At 51.4% G+C, this 16,035-nt stretch overlaps 1 protein-coding gene, 1 long non-coding RNA gene and 1 other non-coding gene across 5 annotated transcripts in view; 1 reads left to right on the top strand and 2 right to left on the bottom strand.

The window, feature by feature from the left end:
* Positions 1 to 16,035, bottom strand: part of LOC127040991 (uncharacterized) — a 49,628-nt gene that overhangs the window by 4,977 nt on the left and 28,616 nt on the right. The gene's annotated exons all lie outside the window — the stretch shown is intronic.
* Positions 1 to 16,035, bottom strand: part of LOC127040999 (uncharacterized) — a 341,937-nt gene that overhangs the window by 300,974 nt on the left and 24,928 nt on the right. The window lies entirely within an intron of this gene.
* TRNAS-UGA (transfer RNA serine (anticodon UGA)) lies at positions 7,030 to 7,111 on the top strand. Its single transcript has one exon. It is a non-coding gene; the product is annotated as a tRNA-Ser (tRNA).

The following is a 16,035-nucleotide window of genomic DNA, read 5'->3' as shown; positions in this document are numbered from 1 at the left end:
GCGCTGTAGTAGGCAGGGTGGTCCCAGGGTATTGGAGGCTTCCCCCTTGGTTTGTATACAAATGTTATTCTCCAGCCCATTCCTTATGAATACTAACATGATGTTAACTTTTTTGCTGACAGCTGTGAATTGAGTGGAGCTTTTGATTGATCTGTCTACAGCAACATGCAGATCCCGTTCTTGGGTTGAGTAGCCGATAATCTGTTCTGCCGCCGTCGCTAGGTGTGATGCATGTTCAGTAGGGGTTTCTCCCCTCTTCCCTTTTTGTATTTCCTCTCCTTACTAGTGTTGGGGTGTCCTTCTCCTCAGGTTAGTGTATTAATGATCTCATCTTGGGGTCATATGTGTCAATTCATTGCTGCGTCGTCAGAGAACTATCCATGATGACTCCAAGATCTCTTTCCTGATTAGTTGTAGCTAAATTAGCCCCCATCATATTGTATGTATAGTTGGGGTTATGTTTTTCCAACGTGACATTTATCCACCTTAAATTTCATTTGCCATTTTGTTGCCCAATCACTTAATTTTGTGAGATCTTTTTGAAGTTCTTCGCAGTCTGCTTTGGTCTTAACTATCTTGAGCAGTTTAGTATCGTCTGTGAACTTTGCCACCTCACTCTTTACCCCTTTCTCCAAATCATTTATGAATAAGTTGAATAGGATTGGTCCTAGGGCTGACCTAGCAAAATCACAGCAGCAAGATGGAGTCTGGAGTCACACGGGTAGGTCTCATGTCCATGCATGATTCAATTTGCAGGCCTACGCCATTGTTTACATCTTAGTTTGAATGTTCCTAGGAAAGCTCAGATGTGGATTGGCATTTTCCAAAGTCCATTGTCAGTGAAGCGTTTCTTGACTGGGCACTTACTGAGAATAGTCCTTTTTCAAGAAGCTGACCAAATACATCACTGATGGTACTTGAAATCAAATACATTTGAGATACAAGTACGTAGCCCATATTCATAATTTCAGATACAAAAATGGTACACACATACAGCTAGTATAATTATAACCAGCAAATCATAACCTTTTCACGGACACCTCACACGACAACTTTTGCACAATATTTGCTGCAAATATATAACAGTGGTGGCAGCAATGATCTATATGGTCCCAGTTGATATTAATAATGTCACAGCCTACAGAGAAGTGAGTAGGAGGCGTCTTCTAGCCGGCGTTTCTCCTACATTTCTCCATTGCCGCTTGGGCGGAGGCAGGAATGGAGCAAAACACGCCTGGCTGAAGGTTCTGCATTCGGCCTTGAGGATTAGGCCTGAACCTCCGGCATGGGCGTTGGGAGATGGATTTCTGAGTCGCATCCAGCACAGTCTTCGGGCCTGAGCTGAAACCACTTGGGCCACGAGAGATGGGTTTAAGGTGGCCTTTGAGGCTCCCAGCAGGTCTTGAGGAGCAAGGGGTTATCGCCATCCTTGGGTGGGCTCAAACCACCGTCCTTTCAATTAACAGCAAAACACACTAACCCATTGCGCCACAGAGACACATGTCTGCTGTTACCAAGGCTGCTGCCTAGCAGCCTGCGCATCTGCCTGCCAGCGCTAGAGCTCGCAAGGCAAGTGTGGGTGCTGGAGACTGTAGGTAAAGAGCCAGCAGAGTGACGCAGCAGAAGCGTGGTGGGTCCATAACCCAAAAGTCAATGAATCAAAACCGTCTTCTGCTAGGCATGTGCTTGTTTCTTTTTGCTCGGGGCCTTCAAGGGAGGAGGCAACCAGCAGAGCATTGAGAGCCTAGGCCATGAGGCAAGAGGTGGCTGAGGTGTCAGCCTGCCAGGGAGCCTGGCACCTCGGGCAGCCTGGGCTGAAGGATTTTTTTAATTTCTCAAGAAACCTTTGTGGTTTTCAATGGAAATCTAAACCCAAAGCTAAAACGTTGAGGATTTTTTTTCATTTCATTTCACTGTCCATCCCTTTTCTTTTCCTAAACTCGGGTCTACAGAGTGTCAGTCCTACTGAGCCTCACGCCATGGTCTCCAAGGTTCTGGAAATGTACCGACCTGTCCTGGACATGGTCCCTGCCAGCTCATGTGACGCTGGCTTTGCTGAGCCTGCTGCTGGGGAAGAGGGAAACTTTGTCTCTCAACTGGACGTTCCCTTCAGGTGCCCAGTCTTCAGTGTGGCTCGAATGTCCATGGATCAGGGTTCACTGACCCAAGAGATGGCTTTAAAAAATATGAACATTTTCACAAACACACTGACTTTCTCAATTTTCTATTTCTTGGTAACATTTCATGGATCTTTTGGAGTTGAATCGGTAAAAAAATACAGGAAATCAGGGTGTTACCAAAAGGATATAATATAAAGTTTGCAGTTAAAGGTACAGAAAGGAGCTGAAAAGGCAGCTGCAGACTTTAAGACTGTTTCTTTAAGCAAGAGGGGGCAATCAATGTGACCCCAAAAACCTTGGGACTCATAATCTGATAGGGCAGAGAGGAACTTTGTCTGTTTGCAGCGTCTTTCAGCCTATGTTTGGGACTGCGATAAATCTGCTAAGAATGGGACTACAATCCCCACCATTTCCTTCCCCTCTGTACTTCTCTTTCCTCTGGCCAGGTCACGGGAACGGTCCTGAGGCAGGAAAGGGCCAGGCTGTTGTGGGAAGTGGTGGCCACGTGGCAGGTGAGGATCTGCAGAGAGCTGGATGTGGAGGGCAATCCCCAGGAACGGATTCAGAGCCACATGTGGAACAGGCTGTGACTCCCAGATCTTACAGCTGGCTGCAGGTCTGGGTGGGGTTCTGGGGGAGCAGCAGCGGCTGGGCAGGGAGCCAGTACAGAGCAGCTCCAATGAGAGACACGAAGTGAACCTGGCCTGGAAACCTGCAGGCTCCAATTTGCTTGGCTAGAGATTGGAGTGGAGAGGTCACCCCAGGCTTTAGGCCTGAAGTAGGGTTACCAACTTTCCGCTCAAAACCAAACAGCCTAACCCCGCCCCTTCCCCAAGGCCCCGCCTCTTTCCTGAGGCCCCACCCCTGATTCACTACATTCCCCCTCCCTCGGTGGCTCGCTCTTCCCCACCCTCACTCACTGTCACTGGGCTGGGCAGGGGGTTGGTGTGCGGGAGGGGGTGAGGGTCCTAATGGGGGGTGAGGGCCATAAATGAGGGGTTCAGGGTATGGGAAGGAGCTCTGGACTGGGCAGGGGGTTGGGGTGTAGGAGGGGGGTGAGGGCTCTAACGGGGGGTGAAGGCCAAGAGTGAGGGGTTCAGCGTACTGGAAGGGGCTCCGGGCTGGGCAGGAAGTTGGGATGCAGGAGGGGGTGAGGGCTGTAAAGGGGGGTGAAGAGCAGGAATGAGGGGTTCAGGGTATGGGAAGGGGCTCTGGGCTGCAACGGGGGGTGGGACTGGGTGAGGGCTGTAAAGGGGTGTGAAGGGCAGGAATGAGGGGTTCAGGGTACAGGAAGGGGCTCCAGGCTGGGGAGGGGGTTGGGGTGCAGGAAGGGGTGAGGGCTCCGGCTGGGGATGTGTGTAACCTTCCCCTTTCCCTATCCATGTGTCTGAGCCACCAGGGCCAGCACGTACAAGGCGTCGCTGCTGAAGCACTGACAGTGTCCAGTGACGCTACACCTGGCCCTCTACTGACAGCTCAGGGGTTTGGCATCCTCTGGCACTGAGACGCCATAATAATTACAGGGTTATTTCTAATGGGTTAAAGCAGAACTTGTGCTGAGATTAACACGTCCCTCGTGGGTCTGGGGGTTTTACAGCACGAACTAGCTCTGCGTGTGGGCACAGTGCATGTGTTTGAGTGATACCAACACGGCTGAAACACACAACTCCCCATCCTGGGGGTTTCCATCTCGCCTGATTCCTTCCACAGGGGGCACTGGCCTGGCTCCTCTACGGCCAGATGTCCTGATGGGCAGCAGTCGGGATGCTGGGAGAGGTTCTGTTTTCTGTGACTCGTGACAGCCCCAAAGTGACTCCCACCAGCCCCGATTGCCTTGCGCTGCAGTTGCCAGTCTCTGAATCCTGGCCTGGGATTCGATTGGAATGAGGCCCCTGGGAGCTGGAGAGACCATGGGTCACACACTGCAACATTGTAGCCAGAACATCCATGTCTAGATTTTAAGGCCAGTCAAGACAACTAAATAATCCTGTCTAACCCCCATACACGTGACAGGCCACAAAGTCAACCCTGCACTGAGCCCAACAACCAGGATTAAACAAAATATTCCAGCCCTTAGGAGAATATCCCTTTGTGTGCCACAGGCAGAGCATAGGAGAGGCAGAGGGGTACCAATACTGGAGGACCCTGAACTGGAATTGATTTGGTGAGATGTACCCAGCTGATCCGGGCAAGTGACTTGTGCCCCATGCCACAGAGGATGACAAAAACTCCAACATCCCTGCCAGTGTGAGCTGGGGGAAATTTCTTCCTGACCCCAGCAATGGAGATCAGGGAGACCCTGAGCATGAGAGCAAGGCCACCAGCCAAGCACCAGAGAGAAATGGTTTTCTATCTCACCCGAGAGCACTTTCTTCAGCCCCTCCCCCGTCCCCTCTTGCCACCCCCATGTGGGGTGAAGAATCTGTCATTGCCCTGGGTACTTTGTTCCAGTGTTTAATCAACCGATTGCAAATGTGTCCCTTATTTCTCATCTTAGTTTCTCTGCCATTAACTTCCAGCCACTGGTTCTTGTTCTGCCTTTTGCTGCTAGGTTAAAGAGCCCTTCAGTACCCAGGATTTTCTCTTTGGGAGGGGATTTACGCATTGTCATCAAGTGACCTCATGGTCTTCTCTGTGATAAACTGAGCAGATTGAGCTCTTGTCTCGCAATGGAAGGCAACTTTTCAACGCTTTTTTCCTCTTTTCTGCCCCCCTGTCCAATTTTTCATTCTTCAACTTAAAATGTGGCCAGGACGACTGTGTGCAAAAGTCCAGTGTTGGTCTGATCAATGTTGTACAGAGCTAACACTAGTGCCCTATATCTAGTCACTGTTTTCCTGTCTGTACATCCAAGGACGACCACAGCATCGCACGGGGATTTCATGCTGAGCTGTTTGTCAATTATGACACCTAAACCCTTCTCTGAGTCACAGCAGTCTGGCCTTACTCATTAGTAAAGCTCAGTGTGTTTGAATGGCCACAGCTGCCCAAGTGCTCTGTAACATGCACAAGGGATTCCCCTCCTCAGTCACCTTCACCTGCTGCTGGTCTCTTTACTCTTTCTTCTCCAGGATCTGCATGTGTCATTGTGGGGGGAGTTCTCCTCCTCTCTTTGCCTGGGAGCGATGTGACCCCCCGGATGGACTGACCAAACCCAGGATTCTTTCAGCCTGAAAGCAGAGGGGAGCCTTCACCCGCTCCCTCTTTAAGGCTCCAGTCCCAGATCCTAAATTCCCTGCCAAAGCACAAAAATCCACACTAAGCCCAACTCCTCTCTCGGTGGTGATTTTCTTTCTTCCACAAATCTGTCTTGAGGACACAGCCCTAGGAACAGGTGAACACAACCCCTGAGATTTCCCTTCGCAGCCTGCAAGGGGCAGTTCGCCCTATTAAACAGCTCGAGAATGTCGTCTTTTTCTTTTCTCCTTTCAAAAGTAATTTCTTGTATTTCTTGTCCCTTTATAGGACCCCCCGATTTGCCGCTTCCAATTCTCTGCTGTACATGCCAGCACTGGATCGAGTGAGGTGCCTGGACCCATCCTGTACTGGGTACATGGGGGACTTGCAGGATCAGACCCTAAAATCGCTTTAGAGGAAAATTCTAACCCCACCCAACCCCGACCTATTCCTGGGAAGTGTTGGTACTGACCCAGGCCACCGAGCACCATGGAGTGAAGAGACCAATTTTATCAGTAAGTCAGAACCCCTGGCTGCCCACTGCCTGGATCACCTCCCCCCAGGTGACACGAGTCACCCTCCAGAGCCATTTCTGGGCCCCGGGGGACAGCCACACAAGCCATGGGGATGGACAGCTCCCAGGAATCTCGGCAACAAATCTCCAGGCCGGAGGGTTTCCCCTAGTGCCTGACCCACCCTCAGGGTCCAGCCAGCCAGCAGCTTCCACCCAAGGCTAGTGCACTAACAGAGGCAGCGTGGCTGAGGGGCTTGGCCAGTGACTGGGGCCAGTCGCCTGAGCATGAAGCCAGCCGACCCCAGGAGATGGACCCGAGTCACCAGCCCAACCCACCATGCAGCTGCTGCCACTACCCCATTAGTGCGTGAGCTCCCATGGACCACGCTGGGGAGATCCCCCAGCTGCAGGGTAGACGCCCCTGAGCGCCTGGCAGGGCACAGCTCCTGGCTGACCTGCCCTGCTGAGTTCTCTACTAGGCTGAGTGGATCCAGGGCCAAGGGTGCTGGGTGACAGGGGGCATTGGCTCTGGGCTGGGACTGTCACTTCCTCCCCTCCCCATCCAACAAGATCACAGCAAACGAAACCAGCTCAGCCTGCAGGGGAAGAGTTCAGTTCAGGGCCTGGTGCATTCTGGGAGCAGGGACGGTGCAGTGAAAGGGCAGATACAGGGCACCTCTGAACACTCTGCACAGAACTGCCTGTCCTGACCCACAGCCCCTGTTATCCCAGCCCTGGGCTCCCCTCTTACTGCTCTGCCAGTGCCCCTCACTCCCGATCCACAGACCTCCCCCGCTGTATCTGTGACTTCTGCTACTGAACCACCAATGCGCTGACTCCTCTTGTGAGACATTTCTCTGCACAATACTGCTGCTATTCCACTTATTGACTCCAGGAAACATTTTCCATAGCCTGGTTCTGTGTGTCACTGGTTTCTATAGCAAAGGCCAGTCCCTGGCCCTGTGGCCCAGACATTCTCATTCACATCAGGCTTCAAGCTGAGAATCATTTCCCATTCCCGCTCTGCGGGAGGGGAAACTTTTAAACATGCTCTCTGTGCGACTGCACATGGGTAAGCAAAGAGAACAAACTCAAAATCCCCCCCTGTGCTTTGGGAGCCAGGTTTGGGGTGGGAATTCTGTAGTTCAGATGACTTCAAGCCTGGGCATTGTGATTCTTTACCAGTTTCTCTGGCATTGGGGAAGCTTTATGCTCACAGCTCTGATGGCTGAGCGGTTAAGGTGTTGGAGTTGAAATCCAATAGGGTTACCCTGTGCAGGTTCAAATCCTGCTCACAGTGAGGCTTGTGTTTTAGCCAGTCTCTAACCCGGGCAATACCTCTCTACAACCCCCGAGACACTCTCAATTCTCTCCCCACCCCAAGTAAATCCTGTTCTGCTCCTTTCATAGAGATGCCTGGGACACCACCTCACACTGTGTCCCTGAGGGGTCAGGCAAACTCTCAGCACCTGCTGCCTCTGCCACTCACCTAGTGCCCCATAGATCAGCCATAGCCCTGGTTCTGCTCCTCTCTCTAGCGTGTGAAAGGAGCCAAGTCAGCGACTCCATGGGTGCTACAGGGCTGCAGAACAAACAGAGGAAAAAAAAAAAGCTGCCCACCAGCCACCTCTGCCCCTGCACCTCCCACCTGCTAGCAGGCCTGGCTGACAAGCTCCTCCTCTTCTCTTTCAGCACCTCCTGCTGGCCATTGATGGGGTGTGCTGGAGGAGTGAGAAGAGAAAGAAGTGGGGTAGGGTCGGGTAGGAAGAGATTTGATGGTTTGGGGGCAGGGCCTGAGGTGGAGTAGGCATTGTGCACTGCCCGGGAACTCTAAGTCAGCGGCTCTGAGCGCAGAAGCCTTCCCTGAGTCTGAGCTGCCAGGATCCCTGCCGCAGAGCAAGCGCCACAAGTCTCAGCCTCTCTGTCCCACACATGGCTCTGGGCACCACCAGGAATGATTTGGCTCCTGGCAAACAAGGCAACTTAAAAGCTGAGTCCCTGGACTGCAGCTCAAACCCTGGCTCCTCTCATTAAGAGCCTGATGCTCTACTGAATGAGCTAGCCAGGCTTGCTAGGAGCCGCCACCCCTCCTCTTCTTCTCCAGGGCCACTGCCAATTCCTCGTTCTCTTCCTCTCTCCTGCACCTGAGGGTCACTAAATCTCCTCACCTAGACAGCCAGCCCGTCCACTGCACCCCAATCCCCCATGCCTGAGCCTCCCTGCCAAAGTCCTGCACCTGGCTCCATAGAATTAATTCTCACGTGTTGCTGGGAACTCTACTTCTTGTGCCCAGAGAGTCTCAGCCCCACTCAGTAGAAGACCCAAGAAACATAGTGTCTGTCTTTTCTAAAGAAAGGCTTGGAGAAGCTTTTCTCCTGTGGCCTAATAGATAAGGTGCCTGACTATAGAGCAGAAAATTGAGGGTTCAAGTCCCTTCATGGTTGTGTTGCTGCAGTTTTACCTTCGTGCTGAAAGTCCTGCTCCCTTCAGGGCTGGAACCTCTTCTTGGCCGCTCAGGCCAATGCTCTGGCTTCAGCTAGAGCCCCGGGAAGGAGTTGGGGGTTGGGTGTCACAAAGGCTGGGGCAGGAGCCCCAAGTCCTTCCAGTCTAGCCTTTGCCATTCCTGACTTGCCAAAGAAAATGGGCGGCTGCCCAGGCTGGCGTGTAGAGCAGTTTCCCTCTTCCAAGTGTGCACCTGTCCCTGTGCTTGAGGGGGTTGGTAAATAGCACCTTGGGAGCCTGGGTGTTTCTCTGCTTCTAGCCAGCTGGGGGAAAGCCTCTTGAGGTAAAATCTCCTGCCCCACAGCAAAAGTGAGCACCTTGAGTGGGAACAGACAGAGGCCACACCAGGGGGCTGGCCCTGCTTTTCTACCTTCTTCTGATATTGGCCACAGAGCATCAGCAGCTGCCCTACATGCTGGTCTGCGGGTCGCTTTCAGTGGGTGTTTGGCATGCCAGGAAGCAGCCTGGCCGGGGGTCTTTGTGACTGTCTGCTGGCCATTCAAAGGCATGGTTCTCCCTTCCTCTAGCCCCGCCTTCAATTGCTCTGTGGCTTATAAACCTTCCCTTGGAGCTGTCAGCACCAGCTGCCTCTGCTCTAAGTGTCCGGAGGAGGGAAGGTGTGAGGGGCTCCAGGCTGGGCTCCATCTCCCTCCTGCCAAGCCCTGACTATTAATCCTGGCCCTGGCACTCCTTTCTTCAAGCGCCTTGTGGGCCAGAGGAATAGTGTGCCAGGAAGCACAAGGGCCAAACTCGTGAGCATCAGGTGAAGCAGCAAGAATACCAACCATCAGGTCACACCACAGGACTACAGGCAGCCATAGCCACTTCTACACCCCAATCCATTGCAGCCATCCCAACCAAACACCTGGCTCCAGTAGGTGTGAGTCACCCAGCAGGAGGGAAAAGACTCACTCTTAGACAACTGGAGACAGTGAAATTGAGCACTAGGGCTTTACCACAAACCCACACAAGGTCCCACTGACATTTGAACTCACACCACAAGATTCAGGGTCCTGAGTGCTGCCCATTACACCATGGGACCAGCTTGTGCTGCCTTTTCTGGCCATCGGTGACCCTCATGGGGCTGGCTCGTGTAAGGGACTGTTGGCCCTTTACTAAAACTTAGTGGGGTTTTTGGTTGGCTAGTTCCCAATCCCAATAAGGGAAGGGTCAATGGGCAATCAGGCCCCTGAGACTGACATGCCCCTGGGGCAATGGTCAGCAACTGGTAGGGAACACGTGAGAATTTGTTAATAGAGAAAAATTCCTGGTGAAAATTGGCAAAGCTGTGAAGATTTTGAAAAATTCCAGTGAATTTACACATGAAGATACAAACAGAGAGACAAACACACAGAGAGAAAGAGAAAATCACAGACTGCACAGGCCCACACAGACATAAACAAAAACCAAACCCACACAAACCCACACAGCACACAGAGACATATATGCAAAAGGGAAAGCCACACAAAATATAGAAAGAACAAATCCACACCAAAAAATACTGCAAAAGCCCACAATAAGAAAGCACAAAACCCACATACCAAAAGAATACTAAGCAAAAAAACAATCTGTATGCAAAAATCATACACACACGCACCCAAAACTATGCCAGGCATCCACCAAAATCACACAGGACCCACATGCACATCAACAGGACAGACGAAAACCACATCAACATATAGAAAGTCAGGCAGGGTTTGAGTCTCACAGAGAAGAGGGTGAGCACACAGGTGGTTTGGGGAGCAAAGACTGAGGGGGAGTCAGGGGCAGTGCTCTGGGCTCTGCCTGACCCCTCCTGACACACGTGGCTGGTGGAGAGCAGAGCCTGGTAGATCTGTGGAATCTGTCCTGCTCTCTGTAAAGCAAGGGGACCTCGGTGTCTTCTGAGCTGCAATTGTATTTTCTATAGGGCAAACTGATTGGCAGAACCCATTTGCTTAAAGAAAGCTAGTGCTTCAGTTGAGGTTTGAATTCACAACCTCAGCATCGCTCCACTCAGCACTGCTACTATAAGTCCTGTACACTAACCCATTACCCCTCTGATGCCCAATTGAGGGTCTTGCCTCCTTGATTCATGGATGAATTAGGGGTTGAGGGGGTCGCATTAACTAAAACAAATCCATATTAATGGCTGCTGAATGGCAGCAGCAAAGGTGGGGAGCCTCCTTCTGTGTGATAGAGCTGGTTCCCCCTTCCATTGCTGAGGGGAAGGTTGGTGCTTTGAGCCCACCCAGTGCTGGAACGTCCCATGGGTGTGATTAACAGAACTCAAGAGGAGAGAAGGAAAGGGAAGGGAAGTCTTTTCTAGTCCTGCCTAGCTCCATTGGTCGCCTGGGGCCCTTTTGGCTCTCTGTTCCCTTTTTTTGGGAGATGCAGAGACAAGCCCCCATCTGGGTGAGTCACTGAGAGGTTGTGTCCCATGGAGTGTGTGGGAGAGGGGGAGGGTTGGATTGGGCTCAAGGGGAGAAGGTTGTGTGTGACAGTGTGTGGGGGAGGGGGATATAAATGATGGAAAACAGGGGTAGTGACAGTGAAGCCCCGTGTCTCAGTGTTATGACCCTGTTTGATGCTGCCGTTCACCTTCCCCTCCTATGGTCTCATCTTTCATTGAATCCAGCATTTTTTTCACCTGTCATCACCACAGAGGTGTCCCACATGCCTCAGATACAGAGTGTCCCTCTTAGAGACGCCGAGGTCTGGAACTGATTTCAGCTGCTGGACAGCTCTGCTAGGTCTTCATTCATTTGCATAGGAAAATGCTGAGTGTTTAAATTCATTTCAAGCCCCCCGCCCCCATTCAGCGAACTCCTGAACGTACTGGAGATGGGTCTGGAAATCCATTTTCATTCGAAAAAGTTTTTCAAGGGAATCACTTGGATTGTGACTAGGAACCTATTATCCTGCAGGGAAACATTCACCCACTGATCTATACTCGCAACAAAGAGTCTCATGTATAGCTCAGAGCAGGAACAGTTTTTAACCTAGGGGTTACTAAACTTTCTCTCTATACAAACAGCACAGCTTACAAACTCCCCACCCCCGCTCTGTGTCACCAGAGCACAACAACAACTCTCCTTGGAGCACACACGGCTCCCCAGCTCCCTGTCTGTCAGTCTCTCCAGCATTGCTCCAATCCCTTAAAGCAGGGTCTCAACCTCAATTTACCTTAGGGCCAGTGCCAATCCTCCAGTCCTCCCAGTGGGCCAATAATGTCACTCATACCACTCAGAACCCACCCCCCAAAACTCTGCCTCTCACCTGCCTAAGACTGTAGGAGGGAGTTTGGGTGGGGGAGGAGGACTAGGATTCAGGCCCTGGATTGGGGCTGGGGATTGAGGTGCAGGAGGGGTGCAGGCTCTGGGGGGAGTTTGGGTGCAAAAGGGGTGAGAGGCTGGTCTCTGAGAGGGAGTTTGGGTGGGGGAGGGGTTCTAGGGTGCAGGCTGTGGGATGGAGTTTTGGTGCTGGGTGCAGGCTCTGGGCTGGGACAGGGGTAGGGGGAATAAAAGGAGGGATGGGGTGCTGCCTCTGGGAGGGAGATTGGAGCGAGTGGGAGGGGGTGTGTGGAGGGAGGGGGTGCAGGCTCTGGGAGGGAGTCAGTGGTGCGGCGCTTACCTGAGGTCCAAGGTAGGACAGGCTGGGGGGCCTTCGCATGCTGCTGCCCCCAAGAATCACCCCCACAGCGTCCCATTGGCTGCAGGGGCTTGGAGTGGGGGCAGCGCGTAGAGGCACAGCACTGCCCCGCCCTGCCATGGGGAGGGGCCGGCAGCTACTGGAGCAAGCAGGCAGATACTGCACTGCCAGGGCCACTGGAGGGGAGCCCCTGGGGGCAGCAGGTGGGGCCAAGGGAGTGAACTGGTCCCAAAACTGCTGAAGCCCCATGGGCAAGACCTGGGAACCAGGACTGCCAGCCAGACAAATACCTTTAAGAGGAGGCGTCCCTCTCCCTGTCAAAAACTGATCTTCCTCCTTCAGTTCAGTGACAGTCTGAATTGTTCCTTATCCCGGCAGAGCCAGAGGATTGAAAGCAGCAACATCAAACCCTTGTGTAGCTCGCAGGGATGGACATGAACACTCCCTGGTATCTGAAGAGATGTTCAGCTTTGCCCTTGGTCAACTACAAGGTGAAAGGGAAAGGAGGTGGTACCAAATATAAAAAGTGAAACACGACACATCATAGTTATGCCCATGGTGGCTGCAAAATCTTTTTATGTACTTCTTCTTATCATCAGTGTACTGTTTTCTCTGTGTTCTAGGCCTTCACAAGAAATTTGTACCTTGATAAAAAATCAGCTGCTCTTGGTGAAGGCAATGGACTTAACACCCTCTGGGGTGTCCCTACACAGGTACAAGTACTAACAACAGTAGCTGCCTTTTAGCCATGGTTTTTAATCAGGGCAAATAATTGAAACAAACCCCGTTAAATCATTTCTCAGCCCGAATCCTGCACCCACATTCCCTAGAGCATTGGGCCACCATGTGGACATTTCATTTCCCACCTCAATTTCACACAGAGACACAATTTCCTTTGCACAAATCCATGAACAGCAAAACCTCCCTATGTCTCTGGTCTGAGCCAGGGTATTCAATTCCAGTGAACCCTTCTCTCCTGCGATGGCGATGGGCAGACAGAGGGGACATGGCACCTGCATCCCTGCCAGGGAGATATTGGCTCGGCTCTTTCTTTCTGCTGCTGTTGTTCATCCATGAAACATCGAGGGTGAAATGCAAGGCTGAGTTCATGCACCAGCTCCTGGAAATATTTCAGTGCCCCAGAGAAATCCTGCCCCCTGCTATTGGAACGATGTGCTGGAGATTTGACTAGGAAAGAGACTGTCTGAATTGTCAGAGTGGGGAATGAACAACATTCTACAGCAATGTTGTTCACACAAACACACTCTCATCCTGCTCCAGCCGGAAGGGAAATGGGCAGGAATTCTCGCTGTTCAGCCAAGGACACACTTACACTGATGCACAGCCATGAATGTGCTGGGAAAGCTGGTCTGAGCAAACAATGGGAATGACAATTCAGTGAGAACTGAATCATCATGTAGTGAAACAAGTGTATGTTAAGTAGTTGTGGCCAAGTGGTTAAGGTGATAGATCACAAATCCATTGTGGTTTCCTGGTACAGGTTCAAATCCTGACAACTGTGGTGTTGTTGTTATTATTGCACCCTTAGTGCCTGAGCATCCCCAGTGTGAACTGGTGCCAGATCTAGTTTCACTCTATCTACATTTAAAACACTGCTGTGGCACTGCTATAGCTCTCTGGAGCAGACAGTGACTGGAGGGGTTTTCCCATCCCTGTAATAGCTACGTTGACAGAACAGTTCTTTCTTTTCTTTAGCACTATCTAACCAGGGCTTAGGTCACCTTAACTCTATGGGTTGGGGGGAGATCACACCCTGAGAGACGTCGCTCTGCCAGTGAAGTGCCCAGCGTACACCAGCCCTTAGATTCCTCTTGGTATTTCAAGGCAGGCACTGACCTGTGAGAGGAAAACATCAGATCACAAACACAGAGACTGAATTCCCCACATTTAATCTTGTTGCACTTTCCAGAAAGTCACAAAATTCAATTCATTCTTGCTAGGACAGAGAAAAAATAAGTGACACTAAGTTTTTGGCTTGGTTACATAAAATTAAGTGTTTAATTAATATAGTAAAACTCTGTACTGATTCCTCTAACACCACAGCGTGAAATAGGAACAGAGACAAATCTTGTCAGTGATGACTAATTTTGCAAATGATCTTCCCATTATTAATTGCCATGCTGCCCCCATTGGAGGTCTGGGCATCTCCAGTGTCATAGCTCTGCATTCACCTTCCCCTTAGAATTGTTCTCAGACATTCGCCTTCCTCTGTAGCATGAGGCACGGGGTCATTTGCTGGAGGATGAATCTATGAATCTATTCCCAAATTTGGAAAATTGTGCACTTCAGAATGTGAATAGTGACCCCATCTCCTTCCTGCACCTGCTCCACATTGCTCCCCAGCAGCTTCTCCCCCTGCAGAGTAACCCCAGCACGGCAGTGCAGCCGCCCAGGGTTCAGCAAGGGCCCCTGGCAAGGACAGTGGGTGCAGCTAACAGCCCAGTGTGCCTGGCAGTGAGGCAGTTTAAAAAAGCAACACTCCCCCAGAAGTACAGAGACTGAATTCCCCAACTTTAACATCATGACCCCCTGTAGAAAGCCACATGTGCCAGTTGTATTTTCACAGGGAGATGCAAAAATCAAGTGACACCCATTTTTAAGTTGAGTAAATAAAGTTGAGGAGATAGTTATTAACCTCACAAAAAAAAAAAGGCTCATTTCCCAAACAATCCTCAAAATGTTACCAATTCCCACCCTTCCTCCATAGCAGCTCTGTGCAGTGTAACTGTTCTGCAGGCAGCTTCCCATTAAATGCTGTTGTGGGATATTCCCTGGCCTGGAAATGTATGAACGACAGAATTTGAAGCTCAAACCTGGCTCCCTGCACCAGGCAGGATTTGAGTGTTTTGTCCCTGTCACTTAGTGTTTGTCAATAGTACAGATGGCCCAAGGCAAAGGCCACTGCCCAGCTCACTGTGGGTGGGTGTTTTGCTCATAGTGTTGTGTTATGAATCCTGATTGTGGTGTTATTACAAGGTGAGTTTCCTCCTTTTTCTTAAAGTTTCTTTGCTACACTCAGTGGTTGTGAGTGGGGAAAATATCATCTCTGAGAGGCACCCAATGGCCAGGGCTAGTTTAGCCAGGTTACTGGGTGGGGGCTTAGGCAGATTGTGTGTTGTATTGTTGAAGAGGAGCCCCAAGCACCCAGACAGGGAATTGTAATTTCAACCTTCAGAGTAAGAGGTAGAGGTGCTGCCAGCTGAGCTAGCCAGGCTGCCTAAACATATTAACCCCTTTCACCGCAAGAGCAAACACTGGGTACTTCTGTGCTTCTCAGCAGCTGGGAAAGAGCCTCTTGGGGGAAATATCTCCTGCCCCACCGCCAAAAGGAGCCCTTTGAGTAGGAACGGTCAGAGGCCCCACCTGCTTTCCAACCATCTTGTGATGCTGGCTGCAGAACGAATGCTGGTCTGTGGGTGGCCTTCAGTGGGGGTTTGGCATGGCATGGAGCAGGCTGGCTGGGTGTCTTTGTGGCAGTCTGTTGGCCATGCATAGGCATGGTATCTCCTCCTCTTGCCCTGCCCTCGGTTGCTCTGTGGCTTGTGAACCTTCCCTTGGAGCTGTCAGAGGTGCCCAGAGCAGGAAAGGTGTGTTGGGCTCCAGCCTGGGACTCTTCCTCCTTCCTGCCTAGCCCTGACTATGAAGCCTGGCCCTGGCTCTCCTTCCTTTGAATGTCATGTGGGCAAGAGGAAGAGTGTGGCAGCTGCAGGGACCAAAGTTCTGGACATCAGATGAAGCAGTGAGAAACAACCATATGGTCAACCCACAGGGCTCTCCAGCCAGAGTGTTAAGTTCAAGGACCCCAACCTATAGCAGCCAGCTCATTGAACTGGCTGCACCAAAGACCTATCTCCAGTGGGCATCAGTCACCCTGCAGGAGGGAAAAAACTCACTCTATTTCACCCTGAGGGAGGGGAGCCAAGCACATTGAGCTCCATGGCTTTGCAGGAAACCAGCATTGCTCCACGAGGTCCCACTGAAATTTAAACCCAGGATCCAAAGTCCTGAGTGCTGCCCATTACACCATGGGACCTGCTGCCATTTCATTTTCTAGACCCCTGTGACTCTCAG

The sequence above is a fragment of the Gopherus flavomarginatus genome (assembly GCF_025201925.1).
Source record: "Gopherus flavomarginatus isolate rGopFla2 chromosome 13 unlocalized genomic scaffold, rGopFla2.mat.asm SUPER_13_unloc_1, whole genome shotgun sequence".
Classification (NCBI taxonomy): domain Eukaryota; kingdom Metazoa; phylum Chordata; order Testudines; family Testudinidae; genus Gopherus; species Gopherus flavomarginatus.
The sequence above is the reverse complement of the archived record's forward strand: the minus strand, read 5'-3'. Positions and strand labels throughout refer to the sequence as shown.